General features: G+C 34.6%; 22 non-coding genes and 1 pseudogene across 22 annotated transcripts; all 23 read left to right on the top strand.

Moving 5' to 3' along the window:
- Nucleotides 1-2,090: 2,090 nt before the first annotated feature.
- On the top strand, nucleotides 2,091-2,306 carry LOC146061134 (small nucleolar RNA U3). The gene has a single exon (XR_014470679.1). It is a non-coding gene; the product is annotated as a small nucleolar RNA U3 (small nucleolar RNA).
- Nucleotides 2,307-2,936: 630 nt separating this feature from the next.
- On the top strand, nucleotides 2,937-3,152 carry LOC146061017 (small nucleolar RNA U3). Its single transcript, XR_014470577.1, has one exon. It is a non-coding gene; the product is annotated as a small nucleolar RNA U3 (small nucleolar RNA).
- Nucleotides 3,153-3,782: 630 nt separating this feature from the next.
- On the top strand, nucleotides 3,783-3,998 carry LOC146061104 (small nucleolar RNA U3). Its single transcript, XR_014470653.1, has one exon. It is a non-coding gene; the product is annotated as a small nucleolar RNA U3 (small nucleolar RNA).
- A 630-nt stretch (nucleotides 3,999-4,628) lies between these two features.
- LOC146061205 (small nucleolar RNA U3) lies at nucleotides 4,629-4,844 on the top strand. The gene has a single exon (XR_014470739.1). It is a non-coding gene; the product is annotated as a small nucleolar RNA U3 (small nucleolar RNA).
- Nucleotides 4,845-5,474: 630 nt separating this feature from the next.
- Nucleotides 5,475-5,690, top strand: LOC146060963 (small nucleolar RNA U3). Its single transcript, XR_014470530.1, has one exon. It is a non-coding gene; the product is annotated as a small nucleolar RNA U3 (small nucleolar RNA).
- Nucleotides 5,691-6,320: 630 nt separating this feature from the next.
- On the top strand, nucleotides 6,321-6,536 carry LOC146061289 (small nucleolar RNA U3). Its single transcript, XR_014470813.1, has one exon. It is a non-coding gene; the product is annotated as a small nucleolar RNA U3 (small nucleolar RNA).
- Nucleotides 6,537-7,166: 630 nt separating this feature from the next.
- Nucleotides 7,167-7,382, top strand: LOC146061301 (small nucleolar RNA U3). The gene has a single exon (XR_014470824.1). It is a non-coding gene; the product is annotated as a small nucleolar RNA U3 (small nucleolar RNA).
- A 630-nt stretch (nucleotides 7,383-8,012) lies between these two features.
- LOC146061225 (small nucleolar RNA U3) lies at nucleotides 8,013-8,228 on the top strand. Its single transcript, XR_014470755.1, has one exon. It is a non-coding gene; the product is annotated as a small nucleolar RNA U3 (small nucleolar RNA).
- A 630-nt stretch (nucleotides 8,229-8,858) lies between these two features.
- On the top strand, nucleotides 8,859-9,074 carry LOC146061135 (small nucleolar RNA U3). Its single transcript, XR_014470680.1, has one exon. It is a non-coding gene; the product is annotated as a small nucleolar RNA U3 (small nucleolar RNA).
- Nucleotides 9,075-9,702: 628 nt separating this feature from the next.
- LOC146061062 (small nucleolar RNA U3) lies at nucleotides 9,703-9,918 on the top strand. Its single transcript, XR_014470616.1, has one exon. It is a non-coding gene; the product is annotated as a small nucleolar RNA U3 (small nucleolar RNA).
- A 630-nt stretch (nucleotides 9,919-10,548) lies between these two features.
- Nucleotides 10,549-10,764, top strand: LOC146061018 (small nucleolar RNA U3). The gene has a single exon (XR_014470578.1). It is a non-coding gene; the product is annotated as a small nucleolar RNA U3 (small nucleolar RNA).
- A 605-nt stretch (nucleotides 10,765-11,369) lies between these two features.
- LOC146061327 (small nucleolar RNA U3) lies at nucleotides 11,370-11,585 on the top strand. The gene has a single exon (XR_014470846.1). It is a non-coding gene; the product is annotated as a small nucleolar RNA U3 (small nucleolar RNA).
- Nucleotides 11,586-12,215: 630 nt separating this feature from the next.
- Nucleotides 12,216-12,431, top strand: LOC146061354 (small nucleolar RNA U3). The gene has a single exon (XR_014470869.1). It is a non-coding gene; the product is annotated as a small nucleolar RNA U3 (small nucleolar RNA).
- Nucleotides 12,432-13,061: 630 nt separating this feature from the next.
- LOC146061190 (small nucleolar RNA U3) lies at nucleotides 13,062-13,277 on the top strand. Its single transcript, XR_014470728.1, has one exon. It is a non-coding gene; the product is annotated as a small nucleolar RNA U3 (small nucleolar RNA).
- Nucleotides 13,278-13,907: 630 nt separating this feature from the next.
- Nucleotides 13,908-14,127, top strand: LOC146061307 (small nucleolar RNA U3). Its single transcript, XR_014470829.1, has one exon. It is a non-coding gene; the product is annotated as a small nucleolar RNA U3 (small nucleolar RNA).
- A 630-nt stretch (nucleotides 14,128-14,757) lies between these two features.
- On the top strand, nucleotides 14,758-14,973 carry LOC146061290 (small nucleolar RNA U3). The gene has a single exon (XR_014470814.1). It is a non-coding gene; the product is annotated as a small nucleolar RNA U3 (small nucleolar RNA).
- A 630-nt stretch (nucleotides 14,974-15,603) lies between these two features.
- On the top strand, nucleotides 15,604-15,819 carry LOC146061154 (small nucleolar RNA U3). Its single transcript, XR_014470696.1, has one exon. It is a non-coding gene; the product is annotated as a small nucleolar RNA U3 (small nucleolar RNA).
- A 630-nt stretch (nucleotides 15,820-16,449) lies between these two features.
- On the top strand, nucleotides 16,450-16,665 carry LOC146061231 (small nucleolar RNA U3). Its single transcript, XR_014470761.1, has one exon. It is a non-coding gene; the product is annotated as a small nucleolar RNA U3 (small nucleolar RNA).
- Nucleotides 16,666-17,295: 630 nt separating this feature from the next.
- Nucleotides 17,296-17,511, top strand: LOC146061272 (small nucleolar RNA U3). The gene has a single exon (XR_014470798.1). It is a non-coding gene; the product is annotated as a small nucleolar RNA U3 (small nucleolar RNA).
- A 2,455-nt stretch (nucleotides 17,512-19,966) lies between these two features.
- On the top strand, nucleotides 19,967-20,155 carry LOC146061428 (small nucleolar RNA U3; annotated as a pseudogene).
- Nucleotides 20,156-20,785: 630 nt separating this feature from the next.
- On the top strand, nucleotides 20,786-21,001 carry LOC146061243 (small nucleolar RNA U3). The gene has a single exon (XR_014470772.1). It is a non-coding gene; the product is annotated as a small nucleolar RNA U3 (small nucleolar RNA).
- A 630-nt stretch (nucleotides 21,002-21,631) lies between these two features.
- LOC146061219 (small nucleolar RNA U3) lies at nucleotides 21,632-21,847 on the top strand. Its single transcript, XR_014470750.1, has one exon. It is a non-coding gene; the product is annotated as a small nucleolar RNA U3 (small nucleolar RNA).
- Nucleotides 21,848-22,477: 630 nt separating this feature from the next.
- Nucleotides 22,478-22,693, top strand: LOC146061019 (small nucleolar RNA U3). The gene has a single exon (XR_014470579.1). It is a non-coding gene; the product is annotated as a small nucleolar RNA U3 (small nucleolar RNA).
- Nucleotides 22,694-23,024: the final 331 nt, after the last annotated feature.

The raw sequence follows: 23,024 nt of genomic DNA on the forward strand, positions 1-23,024 counted from the left end.
ACCGAAATCTTTGCTGCAAAATCCAAAAATCACTCCTTCCCTTCTGAGTCCTGCCATGCACCCAACTGGTATTTTTTGGTCACATGTGAGGCATTGCCGTACTCGGGAGAAATTGGGGCACAGATTTTGGGGTGCTTTGTCTCCTTCATTCCTTGTGAAAATGAAAAATTTTGAGCCAGAACTGCATGTTTGTGTAAAAAAATGTAATTTTCCATTTTCACATCCCAGTTGTACCAAAATTGGTGAAACCCCTGGGGGTTTGAAATGTACACTATACCCCTAGATGAATTCCCTGAGGGGTGTACTTTGCAAAATGGGGTGACTTGTGGGGGGGTTCCACTGTATTGGTGCAACATAGCACCCACCATTCATTCCACCAAAATCTGTGCTGCAAAATCCAAAAATCACTCCTTCCCTTCTGAGTCCTGCCATGCACCCAACTGGTATTTTTTGGTCACATGTGAGGCATTGCCGTACTCGGGAGAAATTGGGGCACAGATTTTGGGGTGCTTTGTCTCCTTCATTCCTTGTGAAAATGAAAAATTTTGAGCCAGAACTGCATGTTTGTGTAAAAAAATGTAATTTTTCATTTTCACATCCCAGTTGTACCAAAATTGGTGAAACCCCTGGGGGTTTGAAATGTACACTATACCCCTAGATGAATTCCCTGAGGGGTGTAGATTGCAAAATGGGGTGACTTGTGGGGGAGGTTCCTAACTTTTAGCACTTATGGTGCCTAGAAACCTACATGGTGCCTAAAAAAAAATCTCATAAAAAGGAGGCTCCAAAATCAAGTAGGTGCTCCTTCTATTATGAAGCCTGTGGTTTGGTCAACGTGCACACTAGGGCCACATATAGGATATTTTTGAAAACAAAAGAATTGGGGGAATCAATTTTTAGTCACATTTCTCTAGTAAAATCTACTGTATTCGTTAGAAAAATGTATTAAAATTGAAACTCTGCAAAAAAAAAGAAATTTTGAAATTTCACCTACACTTTGTTTTAATTCCTGTGAAACACCTAAAGGGTTAACAAACTTCCAAAATGCTGTTTTGAATACTGTGAGGGGTGCAGTTTTTGAAATGGCATCATTTATGGGGGTGTCTCACATACAAGTCCCTCAAAGTCACATCAGAACTGAACTGGTCCCTAAAAAAATCAGTGTTTGAAATTTTCATGAAAATTTGAGAATTTGCTATTCATATTGTAAGCCTCCTAGTGTCCAAAAAAATTAAAAGGAAGTTGAAATAATGATGGAAACATAAAGTAGACATATGGTCTATGTTAGTTATTAACTATTTTGAGTGGTATGATTATTTGTCTCACAAGCAGAAAATTTAACATTTTGCAAATTGCAAAATTTTCCATTTTTTCACGATATTTTGGTATTTTTCACAAAAAAACACAGACTGTATCGACGAAAATTTACCACTAACTTGAAGTACAATGTGTCACGAGAAAACAATCTCAAAATCACTGGGATAAGTAAAAGCAAAAAAAAGTTATCCCCACTTAAGTGAGACATGTCAGATTTGAAAAAAAGGGCTCTGTCATGAAGGCACAAACTGGCTCTGTCATGAAGGGGTTAATGAGTATTTGCGTTTGACTTTTAATCTTGTAAAAGTGATTTATTTTTATGAGGACTGATGCATTTAAAACAATTTTGTTTGCAGCGTATTTGTTTTAAAATGGGTATTAGCAAAATAGTAACAGCTGAATTGCTTACAGTTGCAAGCCACTGATTTATTTTTGAATGCAATGTGGGAAATTATGAAATTACCAATAGATTTTCGATAGTAATATTAGTGCATTATTTTAATTGCTAAATATTCTGTTTGATATTTAAGACCAACATCTTTATGTATGCCAATATTATAATCTGCTAAATAATTCTATTTTAAAATGTCTCTAGACTTACATCAAACCATTTATAGTTTGTATACTTTAATCATTCAATTTGTGGAGCAGGTTATGTTTGTGAAAATTGGGTAACAATACGATTACCCACTTTCAAAAATGGTACAAAAATGTCTCCATTACTTTAAATACTGATTCTTATGGTCTAGCTAAACCATCAACAAATGGGAATTAAGACTATACTTTCAGGGATCATTTCTATAGGCAATGATGGGAGAAATGTGCTTGAAAGTGTCCAAACTCACCAACCACAATGATGAGTTAAAGGGCTCTCTTCTCAGCATGAAGGCAGTTGGCAACTCTGTTTCTTATGGATGTTGCTTGCTTTTGATGACTGTGCCACTTTTAGAAATAGAAAAAGTGGTAGGAGAGAGCTCATTCAGAGTGGTTGTTTCCAGTTTTCACTATATGTTATGGCAATTTTGTGCTGTAGTTGTGTGTGTTTGAGTAAATATGGGTCTACATATCTTTACGTTTCTGAATTTGAAAGTTGATTAGTAGAGAAAAATGTTTTTGAATGAGTATTTGCGTTTGACTTTTAATCTTGTACAAGTGATTTATTTTTATGAGGACTGATGCATTTAAAACAATTTTGTTTGCAGCATATTTGTTTTAAAATGGGTATTAGCAAAATAGTAACAGCTGAATTGCTTACAGTTGCAAGCCACTGATTTATTTTTGAATGCAATGTGGGAAATGATGAAATGACCAATAGATTTTCGATAGTAATATTAGTGCATTATTTTAATTGCTAAGTATTCTGTTTGATATTTAAGACCAACATCTTTATGTATGCCAATATTATAATCTGCTAAATAATTCTATTTTAAAATGTCTCCAGACTTACAACAAACCATTTATAGTTTGTATACTTTAATCATTCAATTTGTGGAGCAGGTTATGTTTGTGAAAATTGGGTAACAATACGATTACCCACTTTCAAAAATGGTACAAAAATGTCTCCATTACTTTAAATACTGATTCTTATGGTCTAGCTAAACCATCAACAAATAGGAATTAAGACTATACTTTCAGGGATCATTTCTATAGGCAATGATGGGAGAAATGTGCTTGAAAGTGTCCAAACTCACCAACCACAATGATGAGTTAAAGGGCTCTCTTCTCAGCATGAAGGCAGTTGGCAACTCTGTTTCTTATGGATGTTGCTTGCTTTTGATGACTGTGCCACTTTTTGAAATAGAAAAAGTGGTAGGAGAGAGCTCATTCAGAGTGGTTGTTTCCAGTTTTCACTATACGTTATGGCAATTTTGTGCTGTAGTTGTGTGTGTTTGAGTAAATATGGGTCTACATATCTTTACGTTTCTGAATTTGAACGTTGATTAGTAGAGAAAAAAGTTTTTGATTGAGTATTTGCATTTGACTTTTAATCTTGTACAAGTGATTTATTTTTATGAGGACTGATGCATTTAAAACAATTTTTTTTGTAGCATATTTGTTTTAAAATGGGTATTAGCAAAATAGTAACAGCTGAATTGCTTACAGTTGCAAGCCACTGATTTATTTTTGAATGCAATGTGGGAAATGATGAAATTACCAATAGATTTTCGATAGTAATATTAGTGCATTATTTTAATTGCTAAGTATTCTGTTTGATATTTAAGACCAACATCTTTATGTATGCCAATATTATAATCTGCTAAATAATTCTATTTTAAAATGTCTCCAGACTTACAACAAACCATTTATAGTTTGTATACTTTAATCATTCAATTTGTGGAGCAGGTTATGTTTGTGAAAATTGGGTAACAATACGATTACCCACTTTCAAAAATGGTACAAAAATGTCTCCATTACTTTAAATACTGATTCTTATGGTCTAGCTAAACCATCAACAAATGGGAATTAAGACTATACTTTCAGGGATCATTTCTATAGGCAATGATGGGAGAAATGTGCTTGAAAGTGTCCAAACTCACCAACCACAATGATGAGTTAAAGGGTTCTCTTCTCAGCATGAAGGCAGTTGGCAACTCTGTTTCTTATGGATGTTGCTTGCTTTTGATGACTGTGCCACTTTTTGAAATAGAAAAAGTGGTAGGAGAGAGCTCATTCAGAGTGGTTGTTCCCAGTTTTCACTATACGTTATGGCAATTTTGTGCTGTAGTTGTGTGTGTTTGAGTAAATATGGGTCTACATATCTTTACGTTTCTGAATTTGTACGTTGATTAGTAGAGAAAAATGTTTTTGATTGTCTATTTGCATTTGACTTTTAATCTTGTACAAGTGATTTATTTTTATGAGGACTGATGCATTTAAAACAATTTTGTTTGCAGCATATTTGTTTTAAAATGGGTATTAGCAAAATAGTAACAGCTGAATTGCTTACAGTTGCAAGCCACTGATTTATTTTTGAATGCAATGTGGGAAATTATGAAATTACCAATAGATTTTCGATAGTAATATTAGTGCATTATTTTAATTGCTAAGTATTCTGTTTGATATTTAAGACCAACATCTTTATGTATGCCAATATTATAATCTGCTAAATAATTCTATTTTAAAATGTCTCTAGACTTACAACAAACCATTTATAGTTTGTATACTTTAATCATTCAATTTGTGGAGCAGGTTATGTTTGTGAAAATTGGGTAACAATACGATTACCCACTTTCAAAAATGGTACAAAAATGTCTCCATTACTTTAAATACTGATTCTTATGGTCTAGCTAAACCATCAACAAATGGGAATTAAGACTATACTTTCAGGGATCATTTCTATAGGCAATGATGGTAGAAATGTGCTTGAAAGTGTCCAAACTCACCAACCACAATGATGAGTTAAAGGGCTCTCTTCTCAGCATGAAGGCAGTTGGCAACTCTGTTTCTTATGGATGTTGCTTGCTTTTGATGACTGTGCCACTTTTTGAAATAGAAAAAGTGGTAGGAGAGAGCTCATCCAGAGTGGTTGTTTCCAGTTTTCACTATACGTTATGGCAATTTTGTGCTGTAGTTGTGTGTGTTTGAGTAAATATGGGTCTACATATCTTTACATTTCTGAATTTGAACGTTGATTAGTAGAGAAAAATGTTTTTGATTGAGTATTTGCATTTGACTTTTAATCTTGTACAAGTGATTTATTTTTATGAGGACTGATGCATTTAAAACAATTTTGTTTGCAGCGTATTTGTTTTAAAATGGATATTAGCAAAATAGTAAAAGCTGAATTGCTTACAGTTGCAAGCCACTGATTTATTTTTGAATGCATTTTGGGAAATGATAAAATTACCAATAGATTTTCGATAGTAATATTAGTGCATTATTTTAATTGCTAAGTATTCTGTTTGATATTTAAGACCAACATCTTAGTGTATGCCAATATTATAATCTGCTAAATAATTCTATTTTAAAATGTCTCTAGACTTACAACAAACCATTTATAGTTTGTATACTTTAATCATTCAATTTGTGGAGCAGGTTATGTTTGTGAAAATTGGGTAACAATACGATAACCCACTTTCAAAAATGGTACAAAAATGTCTCCATTACTTTAAATACTGATTCTTATGGTCTAGCTAAACCATCAACAAATGGGAATTAAGACTATACTTTCAGGGATCATTTCTATAGGCAATGATGGGAGAAATGTGCTTGAAAGTATCCAAACTCACCAACCACAATGATGAGTTAAAGGGCTCTCTTCTCAGCATGAAGGCAGTTGGCAACTCTGTTTCTTATGGATGTTGCTTGCTTTTGATGACTGTGCCACTTTTTGAAATAGAAAAAGTGGTAGGAGAGAGCTCATTCAGAGTGGTTGTTTCCAGTTTTCACTATACGTTATGGCAATTTTGTGCTGTAGTTGTGTGTGTTTGAGTAAATATGGGTCTACATATCTTTACATTTCTGAATTTGAACGTTGATTAGTAGAGAAAAATGTTTTTGAATGAGTATTTGCGTTTGACTTTTAATCTTGTACAAGTGATTTATTTTTATGAGGACTGATGCATTTAAAACAATTTTGTTTGCAGCGTATTTGTTTTAAAATGGGTATTAGCAAAATAGTAACAGCTGAATTGCTTACAGTTGCAAGCCACTGATTTATTTTTGAATGCAATGTGGGAAATGATGAAATTACCAATAGATTTTCGATAGTAATATTAGTGCATTATTTTAATTGCTAAGTATTCTGTTTGATATTTAAGACCAACATCTTAGTGTATGCCAATATTATAATCTGCTAAATAATTATATTTTAAAATGTCTCTAGACTTACAACAAACCATTTAAAGTTTGTATACTTTAATCATTCAATTTGTGGAGCAGGTTATGTTTGTGAAAATTGGGTAACAATACGATTACCCACTTTCAAAAATGGTACAAAAATGTCTCCATTACTTTAAATACTGATTCTTATGGTCTAGCTAAACCATCAACAAATGGGAATTAAGACTATACTTTCAGGGATCATTTCTATAGGCAATGATGGGAGAAATGTGCTTGAAAGTGTCCAAACTCACCAACCACAATGATGAGTTAAAGGGCTCTCTTTTCAGCATGAAGGCAGTTGGCAACTCTGTTTCTTATGGATGTTGCTTGCTTTTGATGACTGTGCCACTTTTTGAAATAGAAAAAGTGGTAGGAGAGCGCTCATTCAGAGTGGTTGTTTCCAGTTTTCACTATACGTTATGGCAATATTGTGCTGTAGTTGTGTGTGTTTGAGTAAATATGGGTCTACATATCTTTACGTTTCTGAATTTGAACGTTGATTAGTAGAGAAAAATGTTTTTGAATGAGTATTTGCGTTTGACTTTTAATCTTGTACAAGTGATTTATTTTTATGAGGACTGATGCATTTAAAACAATTTTGTTTGCAGCATATTTGTTTTAAAATGAGTATTAGCAAAATAGTAACAGCTGAATTGCTTACAGTTGCAAGCCACTGATTTATTTTTGAATGCAATGTGGGAAATGATGAAATTACCAATAGATTTTCGATAGTAATATTAGTGCATTATTTTAATTGCTAAGTATTCTGTTTGATATTTAAGACCAACATCTTTATGTATGCCAATATTATAATCTGCTAAATAATTCTATTTTAAAATGTCTCTAGACTTACAACAAACCATTTATAGTTTGTATACTTTAATCATTCAATTTGTGGAGCAGGTTATGATTGTGAAAATTGGGTAACAATACGATTACCCACTTTCAAAAATGGTACAAAAATGTCTCCATTACTTTAAATACTGATTCTTATGGTCTAGCTAAACCATCAACAAATGGGAATTAAGACTATACTTTCAGGGATCATTTCTATAGGCAATGATGGGAGAAATGTGCTTGAAAGTGTCCAAACTCACCAACCACAATGATGAGTTAAAGGGCTCTCTTCTCAGCATAAAGGCAGTTGGCAACTCTGTTTATTATGGATGTTACTTGCTTTTGATGACTGTGCCACTTTTTGAAATAGAAAAAGTGGTAGGAGAGAGCTCATTCAGAGTGGTTGTTTCCAGTTTTCATTATACGTTATGGCAATTTTGTGCTGTAGTTGTGTGTGTTTGAGTAAATATGGGTCTACATATCTTTACGTTTCTGAATTTGAACGTTGATTAGTAGAGAAAAATGTTTTTGACTGAGTATTTGCATTTGACTTTTAATCTTGTACAAGTGACTTATTTTTATGAGGACTGATGCATTTAAAACAATTTTTTTTGTAGCATATTTGTTTTAAAATGGGTATTAGCAAAATAGTAACAGCTGAATTGCTTACAGTTGCAAGCCACTGATTTATTTTTGAATGCAATGTGGGAAATGATGAAATTACCAATAGATTTTCGATAGTAATATTAGTGCATTATTTTAATTGCTAAGTATTCTGTTTGATATTTAAGACCAACATCTTAGTGTATGCCAATATTATAATCTGCTAAATAATTATATTTTAAAATGTCTCTAGACTTACAACAAACCATTTATAGTTTGTATACTTTAATCATTCAATTTGTGGAGCAGGTTATGTTTGTGAAAATTGGGTAACAATACGATTACCCACTTTCAAAAATGGTACAAAAATGTCTCCATTACTTTAAATACTGATTCTTATGGTCTAGCTAAACCATCAACAAATGGGAATTAAGACTATACTTTCTGGGATCATTTCTATAGGCAATGATGGGAGAAATGTGCTTGAAAGTGTCCAAACTCACCAACCACAATGATGAGTTAAAGGGCTTTCTTCTCAGCATGAAGGCAGTTGGTAACTCTGTTTCTTATGGATGTTGCTTGCTTTTGATGACTGTGCCACTTTTTGAAATAGAAAAAGTGGTAGGAGAGAGCTCATTCAGAGTGGTTGTTTCCAGTTTTCACTATACGTTATGGCAATTTTGTGCTGTAGTTGTGTGTGTTTAAATAAATATGGGTCTATATATCTTTATGTTTCTGAATTTGAGCGTTGATTAGTAGAGAAAAATGTTTTTGAATGAGTATTTGCGTTTGACTTTTAATCTTGTACAAGTGATTTATTTTTATGAGGACTGATGCATTTAAAACAATTTTGTTTGCAGCGTATTTGTTTTAAAATGGGTATTAGCAAAATAGTAACAGCTGAATTGCTTACAGTTGCAAGCCACTGATTTATTTTTGAATGCAATGTGGGAAATTATGAAATTACCAATAGATTTTCGATAGTAATATTAGTGCATTATTTTAATTGCTAAATATTCTGTTTGATATTTAAGACCAACATCTTTATGTATGCCAATATTATAATCTGCTAAATAATTCTATTTTAAAATGTCTCTAGACTTACATCAAACCATTTATAGTTTGTATACTTTAATCATTCAATTTGTGGAGCAGGTTATGTTTGTGAAAATTGGGTAACAATACGATTACCCACTTTCAAAAATGGTACAAAAATGTCTCCATTACTTTAAATACTGATTCTTATGGTCTAGCTAAACCATCAACAAATGGGAATTAAGACTATACTTTCAGGGATCATTTCTATAGGCAATGATGGGAGAAATGTGCTTGAAAGTGTCCAAACTCACCAACCACAATGATGAGTTAAAGGGTTCTCTTCTCAGCATGAAGGCAGTTGGCAACTCTGTTTCTTATGGATGTTGCTTGCTTTTGATGACTGTGCCACTTTTTGAAATAGAAAAAGTAGTAGAAGAGAGCTCATTCAGAGTGGTTGTTTCCAGTTTTCACTATACGTTATGGCAATTTTGTGCTGTAGTTGTGTGTGTTTGAGTAAATATGGGTCTACATATCTTTACGTTTCTGAATTTGAACGTTGATTAGTAGAGAAAAATGTTTTTGATTATGTATTTGCATTTGACTTTTAATCTTGTACAAGTGATTTATTTTTATGAGGACTGATGCATTTAAAACAATTTTGTTTGCAGCGTATTTGTTTTATAATGGGTATTAGCAAAATAGTAAAAGCTGAATTGCTTACAGTTGCAAGCCACTGATTTATTTTTGAATGCATTTTGGGAAATGATAAAATTACCAATAGATTTTCGATAGTAATATTAGTGCATTATTTTAATTGCTAAGTATTCTGTTTGATATTTAAGACCAACATCTTAGTGTATGCCAATATTATAATCTGCTAAATAATTATATTTTGAAATGTCTCTAGACTTACAACAAACCATTTAAAGTTTGTATACTTTAATCATTCAATTTGTGGAGCAGGTTATGTTTGTGAAAATTGGGTAACAATACTTACCCACTTTCAAAAATGGTACAAAAATGTCTCCATTACTTTAAATACTGATTCTTATGGTCTAGCTAAACCATCAACAAATGGGAATTAAGACTATACTTTCAGGGATCATTTCTATAGGCAATGATGGGAGAAATGTGCTTGAAAGTGTCCAAACTCACCAACCACAATGATGAGTTAAAGGGCTCTCTTCTCAGCATGAAGGCAGTTGGCAACTCTGTTTCTTATGGATGTTGCTTGCTTTTGATGACTGTGGCACTTTTTGAAATAGAAAAAGTGGTAGGAGAGAGCTCATTCAGAGTGGTTGTTTCCAGTTTTCACTATACGTTATGGCAATTTTGTGCTGTAGTTGTGTGTGTTTGAGTAAATATGGGTCTACATATCTTTACGTTTCTGAATTTGAACGTTGATTAGTAGAGAAAAATGTTTTTGATTGAGTATTTGCATTTGACTTTTAATCTTGTACAAGTGATTTATTTTTATGAGGACTGATGCATTTAAAACAATTTTTTTTGTAGCATATTTGTTTTAAAATGGGTATTAGCAAAATAGTAACAGCTGAATTGCTTACAGTTGCAAGCCACTGATTTATTTTTGAATGCAATGTGGGAAATGATGAAATTACCAATAGATTTTCGATAGTAATATTAGTGCATTATTTTAATTGCTAAGTATTCTGTTTGATATTTAAGACCAACATCTTTATGTATGCCAATATAATAATCTGCTAAATAATTCTATTTTAAAATGTCTCCAGACTTACAACAAACCATTTATAGTTTGTATACTTTAATCATTCAATTTGTGGAGCAGGTTATGTTTGTGAAAATTGGGTAACAATACGATTACCCACTTTCAAAAATGGTACAAAAATGTCTCCATTACTTTAAATACTGATTCTTATGGTCTAGCTAAACCATCAACAAATGGGAATTAAGACTATACTTTCAGGGATCATTTCTATAGGCAATGATGGGAGAAATGTGCTTGAAAGTGTCCAAACTCACCAACCACAATGATGAGTTAAAGGGCTCTCTTCTCAGCATGAAGGCAGTTGGCAACTCTGTTTCTTATGGATGTTGCTTGCTTTTGATGACTGTGCCACTTTTTGAAATAGAAAAAGTGGTAGGAGAGAGCTCATTCAGAGTGGTTGTTTCCAGTTTTCACTATACGTTATGGCAATTTTGTGCTGTAGTTGTGTGTGTTTGAGTAAATATGGGTCTACATATCTTTACGTTTCTGAATTTGAACGTTGATTAGTAGTGAAAAATGATTTTGAATCTTGTACAAGTGATTTTTTTTATGAGGACTGATGCATTTAAAACAATTTTGTTTGCAGCGTATTTGTTTTAAAATGGGTATTAGCAAAATAGTAACAGCTGAATTGCTTACAGTTGCAAGCCACTGATTTATTTTTGAATGCAATGTGGGAAATTATGAAATTACCAATAGATTTTCGATAGTAATATTAGTGCATTATTTTAATTGCTAAGTATTCTGTTTGATATTTAAGACCAACATCTTTATGTATGCCAATATTATAATCTGCTAAATAATTCTATTTTAAAATGTCTCTAGACTTACAACAAACCATTTATAGTTTGTATACTTTAATCATTCAATTTGTGGAGCAGGTTATGTTTGTGAAAATTGGGTAACAATACGATTACCCACTTTCAAAAATGGTACAAAAATGTCTCCATTACTTTAAATACTGATTCTTATGGTCTAGCTAAACCATCAACAAATGGGAATTAAGACTATACTTTCAGGGATCATTTTTATAGGCAATGATGGTAGAAATGTGCTTGAAAGTGTCCAAACTCACCAACCACAATGATGAGTTAAAGGGCTCTCTTCTCAGCATGAAGGCAGTTGGCAACTCTGTTTCTTATGGATGTTGCTTGCTTTTGATGACTGTGCCACTTTTTGAAATAGAAAAAGTGGTAGGAGATAGCTCATTCAGAGTGGTTGTTTCCAGTTTTCACTATACGTTATGGCAATTTTGTGCTGTAGTTGTGTGTGTTTGAGTAAATATGGGTCTACATATCTTTACGTTTCTGAATTTGAACGTTGATAAGTAGTGAAAAATGTTTTTGAATGAGTATTTGCGTTTGACTTTTAATCTTGTACAAGTGATTTATTTTTATGAGGACTGATGCATTTAAAACAATTTTGTTTGCAGCGTATTTGTTTTAAAATGGGTATTAGCAAAATAGTAACAGCTGAATTACTTACAGTTGCAAGCCACTGATTTATTTTTTAATGCAATTTGGGAAATGATAAAATTACCAGTAGATTTTCGATAGTAATATTAGTGCATTATTTTAATTGCTAAGTATTCTGTTTGATATTTAAGACCAACATCTTAGTGTATGCCAATATTATAATCTGCTAAATAATTCTATTTTAAAATGTCTCTAGACTTACAACAAACCATTTATAGTTTGTATACTTTAATCATTCAATTTGTGGAGCAGGTTATGTTTGTGAAAATTGGGTAACAATACGATTACCCACTTTCAAAAATGGTACAAAAATGTCTCCATTACTTTAAATACTGATTCTTATGGTCTAGCTAAACCATCAACAAATGGGAATTAAGATTATACTTTCAGGGATCATTTCTACAGGCAATGATGGGAGAAATGTGCTTGAAAGTGTCCAAACTCACCAACCACAATGATGAGTTAAAGGGCTCTCTTCTCAACATGAAGGCAGTTGGCAACTCTGTTTCTTATGAATGTTGCTTGCTTTTGATGACTGTGCCACTTTTTGAAATAGAAAAAGTGGTAGGAGAGAGCTCATCCAGAGTGGTTGTTTCCAGTTTTCACTATACGTTATGGCAATTTTGTGCTGTAGTTGTGTGTGTTTGAGTAAATATGGGTCTACATATCTTTACATTTCTGAATTTGAACGTTGATTAGTAGAGAAAAATGTTTTTGATTGAGTATTTGCATTTGACTTTTAATCTTGTACAAGTGATTTATTTTTATGAGGACTGATGCATTTAAAACAATTTTGTTTGCAGCGTATTTGTTTTAAAATGGATATTAGCAAAATAGTAAAAGCTGAATTGCTTACAGTTGCAAGCCACTGATTTATTTTTGAATGCATTTTGGGAAATGATAAAATTACCAATAGATTTTCGATAGTAATATTAGTGCATTATTTTAATTGCTAAGTATTCTGTTTGATATTTAAGACCAACATCTTAGTGTATGCCAATATTATAATCTGCTAAATAATTCTATTTTAAAATGTCTCTAGACTTACAACAAACCATTTATAGTTTGTATACTTTAATCATTCAATTTGTGGAGCAGGTTATGTTTGTGAAAATTGGGTAACAATACGATAACCCACTTTCAAAAATGGTACAAAAATGTCTCCATTACTTTAAATACTGATTCTTATGGTCTAGCTAAACCATCAACAAATAGGAATTAAGACTATACTTTCAGGGATCATTTCTATAGGCAATGATGGGAGAAATGTGCTTGAAAGTATCCAAACTCACCAACCACAATGATGAGTTAAAGGGCTCTCTTCTCAGCATGAAGGCAGTTGGCAACTCTGTTTCTTATGGATGTTGCTTGCTTTTGATGACTGTGCCACTTTTTGAAATAGAAAAAGTGGTAGGAGAAAGCTCATTCAGAGTGGTTGTTTCCAGTTTTCACTATACGTTATGGCAATTTTGTGCTGTAGTTGTGTGTGTTTGAGTAAATATTGGTCTACATATCTTTACGTTTCTGAATTTGAACGTTGATTAGTAGAGAAAAATGTTTTTGAATGAGTATTTGCGTTTGACTTTTAATCTTGTACAAGTGATTTATTTTTATGAGGACTGATGCATTTAAAACAATTTTGTTTGCAGCGTATTTGTTTTAAAATGGGTATTAGCAAAATAGTAACAGCTGAATTGCTTACAGTTGCAAGCCACTGATTTATTTTTGAATGCAATGTGGGAAATGATGAAATTACCAATAGATTTTCGATAGTAATATTAGTGCATTATTTTAATTGCTAAGTATTCTGTTTGATATTTAAGACCAACATCTTTATGTATGCCAATATTATAATCTGCTAAATAATTCTATTTTAAAATGTCTCTAGACTTACAACAAACCATTTATAGTTTGTATACTTTAATCATTCAATTTGTGGAGCAGGTTATGTTTGTGAAAATTGGGTAACAATACGATTACCCACTTTCAAAAATGGTACAAAAATGTCTCCATTACTTTAAATACTGATTCTTATGGTCTAGCTAAACCATCAACAAATGGGAATTAAGACTATACTTTCAGGGATCATTTCTATAGGCAATGATGGGAGAATCGTGCTTGAAAGTGTCCAAACTCACCAACCACAATGATGAGTTAAAGGGCTCTCTTCTCAGCATGAAGGCAGTTGGCAACTCTGTTTCTTATGGATGTTGCTTGCTTGCTTTTGATGACTGTGCCACTTTTTGAAATAGAAAAAGTGGTAGGAGAGAGCTCATTCAGAGTGGTTGTTTCCAGTTTTCACTATACGTTATGGCAATTTTGTGCTGTAGTTGTGTGTGTTTGAGTAAATATGGGTCTACATATCTTTACATTTCTGAATTTGAACGTTGATTAGTAGAGAAAAATGTTTTTGAATGAGTGTTTGCGTTTGACTTTTAATCTTGTACAAGTGATTTATTTTTATGAGGACTGATGCATTTAAAACAATTTTGTTTGCAGCGTATTTGTTTTAAAATGGGTATTAGCAAAATAGTAACAGCTGAATTGCTTACAGTTGCAAGCCACTGATTTATTTTTGAATGCAATGTGGGAAATGATGAAATTACCAATAGATTTTCGATAGTAATATTAGTGCATTATTTTAATTGCTAAGTATTCTGTTTGATATTTAAGACCAACATCTTTATGTATGCCAATATTATAATCTGCTAAATAATTCTATTTTAAAATGTCTCTAGACTTACAACAAACCATTTATAGTTTGTATACTTTAATCATTCAATTTGTGGAGCAGGTTATGTTTGTGAAAATTGGGTAACAATACGATTACCCACTTTCAAAAATGGTACAAAAATGTCTCCATTACTTTAAATACTGATTCTTATGGTCTAGCTAAACCATCAACAAATGGGAATTAAGACTATACTTTCAGGGATCATTTCTATAGGCAATGATGGGAGAAATGTGCTTGAAAGTGTCCAAACTCACCAACCACAATGATGAGTTAAAGGGCTCTCTTTTCAGCATGAAGGCAGTTGGCAACTCTGTTTCTTATGGATGTTGCTTGCTTTTGATGACTGTGCCACTTTTTGAAATAGAAAAAGTGGTAGGAGAGCGCTCATTCAGAGTGGTTGTTTCCAGTTTTCACTATACGTTATGGCAATTTTGTGCTGTAGTTGTGTGTGTTTGAGTAAATATGGGTCTACATATCTTTACGTTTCTGAATTTGAACGTTGATTAGTAGAGAAAAATGTTTTTGAATGAGTATTTGCGTTTGACTTTTAATCTTGTACAAGTGATTTATTTTTATGAGGACTGATGCATTTAAAACAATTTTGTTTGCAGCGTATTTGTTTTAAAATGGGTATTAGCAAAATAGTAACAGCTGAATTGCTTACAGTTGCAAGCCACTGATTTATTTTTGAATGCAATGTGGGAAATGATGAAATTACCAATAGATTTTCGATAGTAATATTAGTGCATTATTTTAATTGCTAAGTATTCTGTTTGATATTTAAGACCAACATCTTTATGTATGCCAATATTATAATCTGCTAAATAATTCTATTTTAAAATGTCTCTAGACTTACAACAAACCATTTATAGTTTGTATACTTTAATCATTCAATTTGTGGAGCAGGTTATGATTGTGAAAATTGGGTAACAATACGATTACCCACTTTCAAAAATGGTACAAAAATGTCTCCATTACTTTAAATACTGATTCTTATGGTCTAGCTAAACCATCAACAAATGGGAATTAAGACTATACTTTCAGGGATCATTTCTATAGGCAATGATGGGAGAAATGTGCTTGAAAGTGTCCAAACTCACCAACCACAATGATGAGTTAAAGGGCTCTCTTCTCAGCATGAAGGCAGTTGGCAACTCTGTTTCTTATGGATGTTGCTTGCTTTTGATGACTGTGCCACTTTTTGAAATAGAAAAAGTGGTAGGAGAGAGCTTATTCAGAGTGGTTGTTTCCAGTTTTCATTATACGTTATGGCAATTTTGTGCTGTAGTTGTGTGTGTTTGAGTAAATATGGGTCTACATATCTTTACGTTTCTGAATTTGAACGTTGATTAGTAGAGAAAAATGTTTTTGACTGAGTATTTGCGTTTGACTTTTAATCTTGTACAAGTGATTTATTTTTATGAGGACTGATGCATTTAAAACAATTTTTTTTGTAGCATATTTGTTTTAAAATGGGTATTAGCAAAATAGTAACAGCTGAATTGCTTACAGTTGCAAGCCACTGATTTATTTTTGAATGCAATGTGGGAAATGATGAAATTACCAATAGATTTTCGATAGTAATATTAGTGCATTATTTTAATTGCTAAGTATTCTGTTTGATATTTAAGACCAACATCTTAGTGTATGCCAATATTATAATCTGCTAAATAATTATATTTTAAAATGTCTCTAGACTTACAACAAACCATTTATAGTTTGTATACTTTAATCATTCAATTTGTGGAGCAGGTTATGTTTGTGAAAATTGGGTAACAATACGATTACCCACTTTCAAAAATGGTACAAAAATGTCTCCATTACTTTAAATACTGATTCTTATGGTCTAGCTAAACCATCAACAAATGGGAATTAAGACTATACTTTCTGGGATCATTTCTATAGGCAATGATGGGAGAAATGTGCTTGAAAGTGTCCAAACTCACCAACCACAATGATGAGTTAAAGGGCTTTCTTCTCAGCATGAAGGCAGTTGATAACTCTGTTTATTATGGATGTTGCTTGCTTTTGATGACTGTGCCACTTTTTGAAATAGAAAAAGTGGTAGGAGAGAGCTCATTCAGAGTGGTTGTTTCCAGTTTTCACTATACGTTATGGCAATTTTGTGCTGTAGTTGTGTGTGTTTAAATAAATATGGGTCTACATATCTTTATGTTTCTGAATTTGAACGTTGATTAGTAGAGAAAAATGTTTTTGAATGAGTATTTGCGTTTGACTTTTAATCTTGTACAAGTGATTTATTTTTATGAGGACTGATGCATTTAAAACAATTTTGTTTGCAGCGTATTTGTTTTAAAATGGGTATTAGCAAAATAGTAACAGCTGAATTGCTTACAGTTGCAAGCCACTGATTTATTTTTGAATGCAATGTGGGAAATGATGAAATTACCAATAGATTTTCGATAGCAATATTAGTGCATTATTTTAATTGCTAAGTATTCTGTTTGATATTTAAGACCAACATCTTTATGTATGCCAATATTATAATCTGCTAAATAATTCTATTTTAAAATGTCTCTAGACTTACAACAAACCATTTATAGTTTGTATACTTGAATCATTCAATTTCTGGAGCAGGTTATGTTTGTGAAAATTGGGTAACAAAACGATTGCCCACTTTCAAAAATGGTACAAAAATGTCTCCATTACTTTAAATACTGATTATTATGGTCTAGCTAAACCATCAACAAATGGGAATTAAGACTATACTTTCAGGGATCTTTTCTATAGGCAATGATGGGAGAAATGTGCTTGAAAGTGTCCAAACTCACAAACCACGATGATGAGTTAAAGGGCTCTCGTCTCAGCATGAAGGCAGTTGGTAACTCTGTTTCTTATGGATGTTGCTTGCTTTTGATGACTGTGCCACTTTTTGAAATAGAAAAAGTGGTAGGAGAGAGCTCATTCAGAGTGGTTGTTTCCAGTTTTCACTATACGTTATGGCAATTTTGTGCTGTAGTTGTGTGTGTTTGAGTAAATATGGGTCTACATATCTTTACATTTCTGAATTTGAACGTTGATTAGTAGAGAAAAATGTTTTTGAATGAGTATTTGCGTTTGACTTTTAATCTTGTACAAGTGATTTATTTTTATGAGGACTGATGCATTTAAAACAATTTTGTTTGCAGCGTATTTGTTTTAAAATGGGTATTAGCAAAATAGTAACAGCTGAATTGCTTACAGTTGCAAGCCACTGATTTATTTTTGAATGCCATTTGGGAAATGATAAAATTACCAATAGATTTTCGATAGTAATATTAGTGCATTATTTTAATTGCTAAGTATTCTGTTTGATATTTAAGACCAACATCTTTATGTATGCCAATATTATAATCTGCTAAATAATTCTATTTTAAAATGTCTCTAGACTTACAACAAACCATTTATAGTTTGTATACTTTAATCATTCAATTTGTGGAGCAGGTTATGATTGTGAAAATTGGGTAACAATACGATTACCCACTTTCAAAAATGGTACAAAAATGTCTCCATTACTTTAAATACTGATTCTTATGGTCTAGCTAAACCATCAACAAATGGGAATTAAGACTATACTTTCAGGGATCATTTCTATAGGCAATCAGAATCAGAATCAGAATCAGAATCAACTTTATTGGCCATGTGTGCTTGCGCACACTAGGAATTTTTTGTGGATTACAGTGCAGCATCAGCAGGGATGAAATGGGGGGGGGGGGGGGGGAACGACGACACGTTACATGCATACCATTGAGACATTTTACACATTCCATTGAGACATTAAACGCATTACATTGAGAGCATTAAGACATCACTTGCGGGGATCACATGCCTGCCACGCCGCACAGCGCCTAGGCAGCCATCAGCGGCGCCACTGGTCGTTGCAGCAGCCAGGTAGGTAGCAATATAAGCAGGACAGTACATTTATCACATAGGGGACATGAACCCGCCGAGCTGAACAGCGCCTAGGCAGCCATCGGCGGCGCCACTGGTCGCTGCGGCAGCCAGGTAGGTAGCAACATAAGCAGGGACAGCACATTTATCACACAGGGGACACATACTCGCCAAGCTGCACAGCGCCTAGGCAGCCATCAGCGGCGCCACTGGTCGCTGCAGCAGCCAGGTAGGTAGCAATACAAGCAGGACAGTACATTTATCACATAAGGGACATGAACCCGCCGAGCTGAACAGCGCCTAGGCAGCCATCGTCGGCGCCACTGGTCGTTGCGGAGCCAGGTAGGTAGCAACATAAGCAGGGACAGTACATTTATCACACAGGGGACACATACCCGCCAAGCTGCACAGCGCCTAGGCAGCCATCAGCGGCGCCACTGGTCGCTGCAGCAGCCAGGTAGGTAGCAACATAAGCAGGGACAGTACAGTTATCACACAGGAAACACATACCTGCCGAGCTGCACAGCGCCTAGGCAGCCATCAGCGGCGCCACTGGTCGTTGCAGCAGCCAGGCAGGTAGCAATATAAGCAGGGACAGTACAGTTAAGCAGGGACAGTACAGTTAACACATGATACATTTGCACAGTTCCTAGGCAGCCATTTGCGGCGCCATCTTGAATCTTCCTGGGGGAGAGCCGTGGGTGGTGGGGGGAGGAGGGGGCAAAGTCAGTGAGGCCGGGGGAGAGTCAGCGGAAGGGGGGGGGGGCGCGGAGCTGCCACAGAGTTTACCCGGGGCTGGTGCGGCCTGTTGGAGGGGGGGGATCCTACCGGCCACTGCGGTGAATTGCCGGGGGTCCCCCTGGCTGATCTGCCTCCTGGGGGGGGGGGGATGGGTCCCTTCTCACCGGGTCTGCTGGTCTTCTTTTTCTTCCTTTAGCCCGGCACTGCGTCCAAAGGGCAGTGGAGGTGGTCCTGGGTGTCCCCCCCGGCCGGTGGTGTTGCCGGGGGCATCCGTTCACTTCTCAGCCACTGTGAGCCGGCCGCGTCACCCGGGATGCAGGGGCCGCGTCAGAGCCGGCAGGAGAGGCCGCGGCTGCACTGCTTGGTCCAGGCCTCGATTTCCGGAGGCCGCGTCGGGATGCTGGCGGGTCCCGGGGGAAGTGAGGGGGTGACGCCTGGGCTGATTTCACACCCGCACCATGCGGGTGAGCTGTGGCGGGCGCCTGGGCTGATTGCACACCCGCCCCGTGCGGGTAAGCTGCTGAGCTGCGGCGAGCGCGTGGGGTCAGCCTTCTCCCCCGCTCCGGCCGCATCGTCCTCGGGGGATCGCGGTGCACGCTTCCCCCCTCCTCCACCGCTGCCTGCCTGCCCGCCTCCTCTGTCTCCGTCCCCTCCGCCGCAAGCTGCTCCTGAGGCCGGGGATGGTGGAAGCTCCGTGGATGGTGACGGAGCTCCACAGCATGCGACCATCCCCGGCCCCTTCCGGAAGTGATTTAATTACCATCCAATGATGGGAGAAATGTGCTTGAAAGTGTCCAAACTCACCAACCACAATGATGAGTTAAAGGGCTCTCTTCTCAGCATGAAGGCAGTTGGCAACTCTGTTTCTTATGGATGTTGCTTGCTTTTGATGACTGTGCCACTTTTTGAAATAGAAAAAGTGGTAGGAGAGAGCTCATTCAGAGTGGTTGTTTCCAGTTTTCATTATACGTTATGGCAATTTTGTGCTGTAGTTGTGTGTGTTTGAGTAAATATGGGTCTACATATCTTTACGTTTCTGAATTTGAACGTTGATTAGTAGAGAAAAATGTTTTTGACTGAGTATTTGCGTTTGACTTTTAATCTTGTACAAGTGATTTATTTTTATGAGGACTGATGCATTTAAAACAATTTTTTTTGTAGCATATTTGTTTTGAAATGGGTATTAGCAAAATAGTAACAGCTGAATTGCTTACAGTTGCAAGCCACTGATTTATTTTTGAATGCAATGTGGGAAATGATGAAATTACCAATAGATTTTCGATAGTAATATTAGTGCATTATTTTAATTGCTAAGTATTCTGTTTGATATTTAAGACCAACATCTTAGTGTATGCCAATATTATAATCTGCTAAATAATTATATTTTAAAATGTCTCTAGAATTACAACAAACCATTTATAGTTTGTATACTTTAATCATTCAATTTGTGGAGCAGGTTATGTTTGTGAAAATTGGGTAACAATACGATTACCCACTTTCAAAAATGGTACAAAAATGTCTCCATTACTTTAAATACTGATTCTTATGGTCTAGCTAAACCATCAACAAATGGGAATTAAGACTATACTTTCTGGGATCATTTCTATAGGCAATGATGGGAGAAATGTGCTTGAAAGTGTCCAAACTCACCAACCACAATGATGAGTTAAAGGGCTTTCTTCTCAGCATGAAGGCAGTTGGTAACTCTGTTTCTTATGGATGTTGCATGCTTTTGATGACTGTGCCACTTTTTGAAATAGAAAAAGTGGTAGGAGAGAGCTCATTCAGAGTGGTTGTTTCCAGTTTTCACTATACGTTATGGCAATTTTGTGCTGTAGTTGTGTGTGTTTAAATAAATATGGGTCTACATATCTTTATGTTTCTGAATTTGAACGTTGATTAGTAGAGAAAAATGTTTTTGAATGAGTATTTGCGTTTGACTTTTAATCTTGTACAAGTGATTTATTTTTATGAGGACTGATGCATTTAAAACAATTTTGTTTGCAGCGTATTTGTTTTAAAATGGGTATTAGCAAAATAGTAACAGCTGAATTGCTTACAGTTGCAAGCCACTGATTTATTTTTGAATGCAATGTGGGAAATGATGAAATTACCAATAGATTTTCGATAGTAATATTAGTGCATTATTTTAATTGCTAAGTATTCTGTTTGATATTTAAGACCAACATCTTTATGTATGCCAATACTATAATCTGCTAAATAATTCTATTTTAAAATGTCTCTAGACTTACAACAAACCATTTATAGTTTGTATACTTGAATCATTCAATTTCTGGAGCAGGTTATGTTTGTGAAAATTGGGTAACAAAACGATTGCCCACTTTCAAAAATGGAACAAAAATGTCTCCATTACTTTAAATACTGATTATTATGGTCTAGCTAAACCATCAACAAATGGGAATTAAGACTATACTTTCAGGGATCTTTTCTATAGGCAATGATGGGAGAAATGTGCTTAAAAGTGTCCAAACTCACAAACCACGATGATGAGTTAAAGGGCTCTCGTCTCAGCATGAAGGCAGTTGGCAACTCTGTTTCTTATGGATGTTGCTTGCTTTTGATGACTGTGCCACTTTTTGAAATAGAAAAAGTGGTAGGAGAGAGCTCATTCAGAGTGGTTGTTTCCAGTTTTCACTATACGTTATGGCAATTTTGTGCTGTAGTTGTGTGTGTTTGAGTAAATATGGGTCTACATATCTTTACATTTCTGAATTTGAACGTTGATTAGTAGAGAAAAATGTTTTTGAATGAGTATTTGTGTTTGACTTTTAATCTTGTACAAGTGATTTATTTTTATGAGGACTGATGCATTTAAAACAATTTTGTTTGCAGCGTATTTGTTTTAAAATGGGTATTAGCAAAATAGTAACAGCTGAATTGCTTACAGTTGCAAGCCACTGATTTATTTTTGAATGCCATTTGGGAAATGATAAAATTACCAATAGATTTTCGATAGTAATATTAGTGCATTATTTTAATTGCTAAGTATTCTGTTTGATATTTAAGACCAACATTTTAGTGTATGCCAATATTATAATCTGCTATATAATTCTATTTTAAAATGTCTCTAGACTTACAACAAACCATTTAAAGTTTGTATACTTTAATCATTCAATTTGTGGAGCAGGTTATGTTTGTGAAAATTGGGTAACAATACGATTACCCACTTTCAAAAATGGTACAAAAATGTCTCCATTACTTTAAATACTGATTCTTATGGTCTAGCTAAACCATCAACAAATGGGAATTAAGACTATACTTTCAGGGATCATTTCTATAGGCAATGATGGGAGAAATGTGCTTGAAAGTGTCCAAACTCACCAACCACAATGATGAGTTAAAGGGCTCTCTTCTCAGCATGAAGGCAGTTGGCAACTCTGTTTCTTATGGATGTTGCTTGCTTTTGATGACTGTGCCACTTTTTGAAATAGAAAAAGTGGTAGGAGAGAGCTCATTCAGAGTGGTTGTTTCCAGTTTTCATTATACGTTATGGCAATTTTGTGCTGTAGTTGTGTGTGTTTGAGTAAATATGGGTCTACATATCTTTACGTTTCTGAATTTGAACGTTGATTAGTAGAGAAAAATGTTTTTGACTGAGTATTTGCGTTTGACTTTTAATCTTGTACAAGTGATTTATTTTTATGAGGACTGATGCATTTAAAACAATTTTTTTTGTAGCATATTTGTTTTGAAATGGGTATTAGCAAAATAGTAACAGCTGAATTGCTTACAGTTGCAAGCCACTGATTTATTTTTGAATGCAATGTGGGAAATGATGAAATTACCAATAGATTTT

This window comes from Crinia signifera, chromosome 2, assembly GCF_055691185.1.
Source record: "Crinia signifera chromosome 2, ASM5569118v1, whole genome shotgun sequence".
In the NCBI taxonomy this organism is placed as follows: Eukaryota; Metazoa; Chordata; class Amphibia; order Anura; family Myobatrachidae; genus Crinia; species Crinia signifera.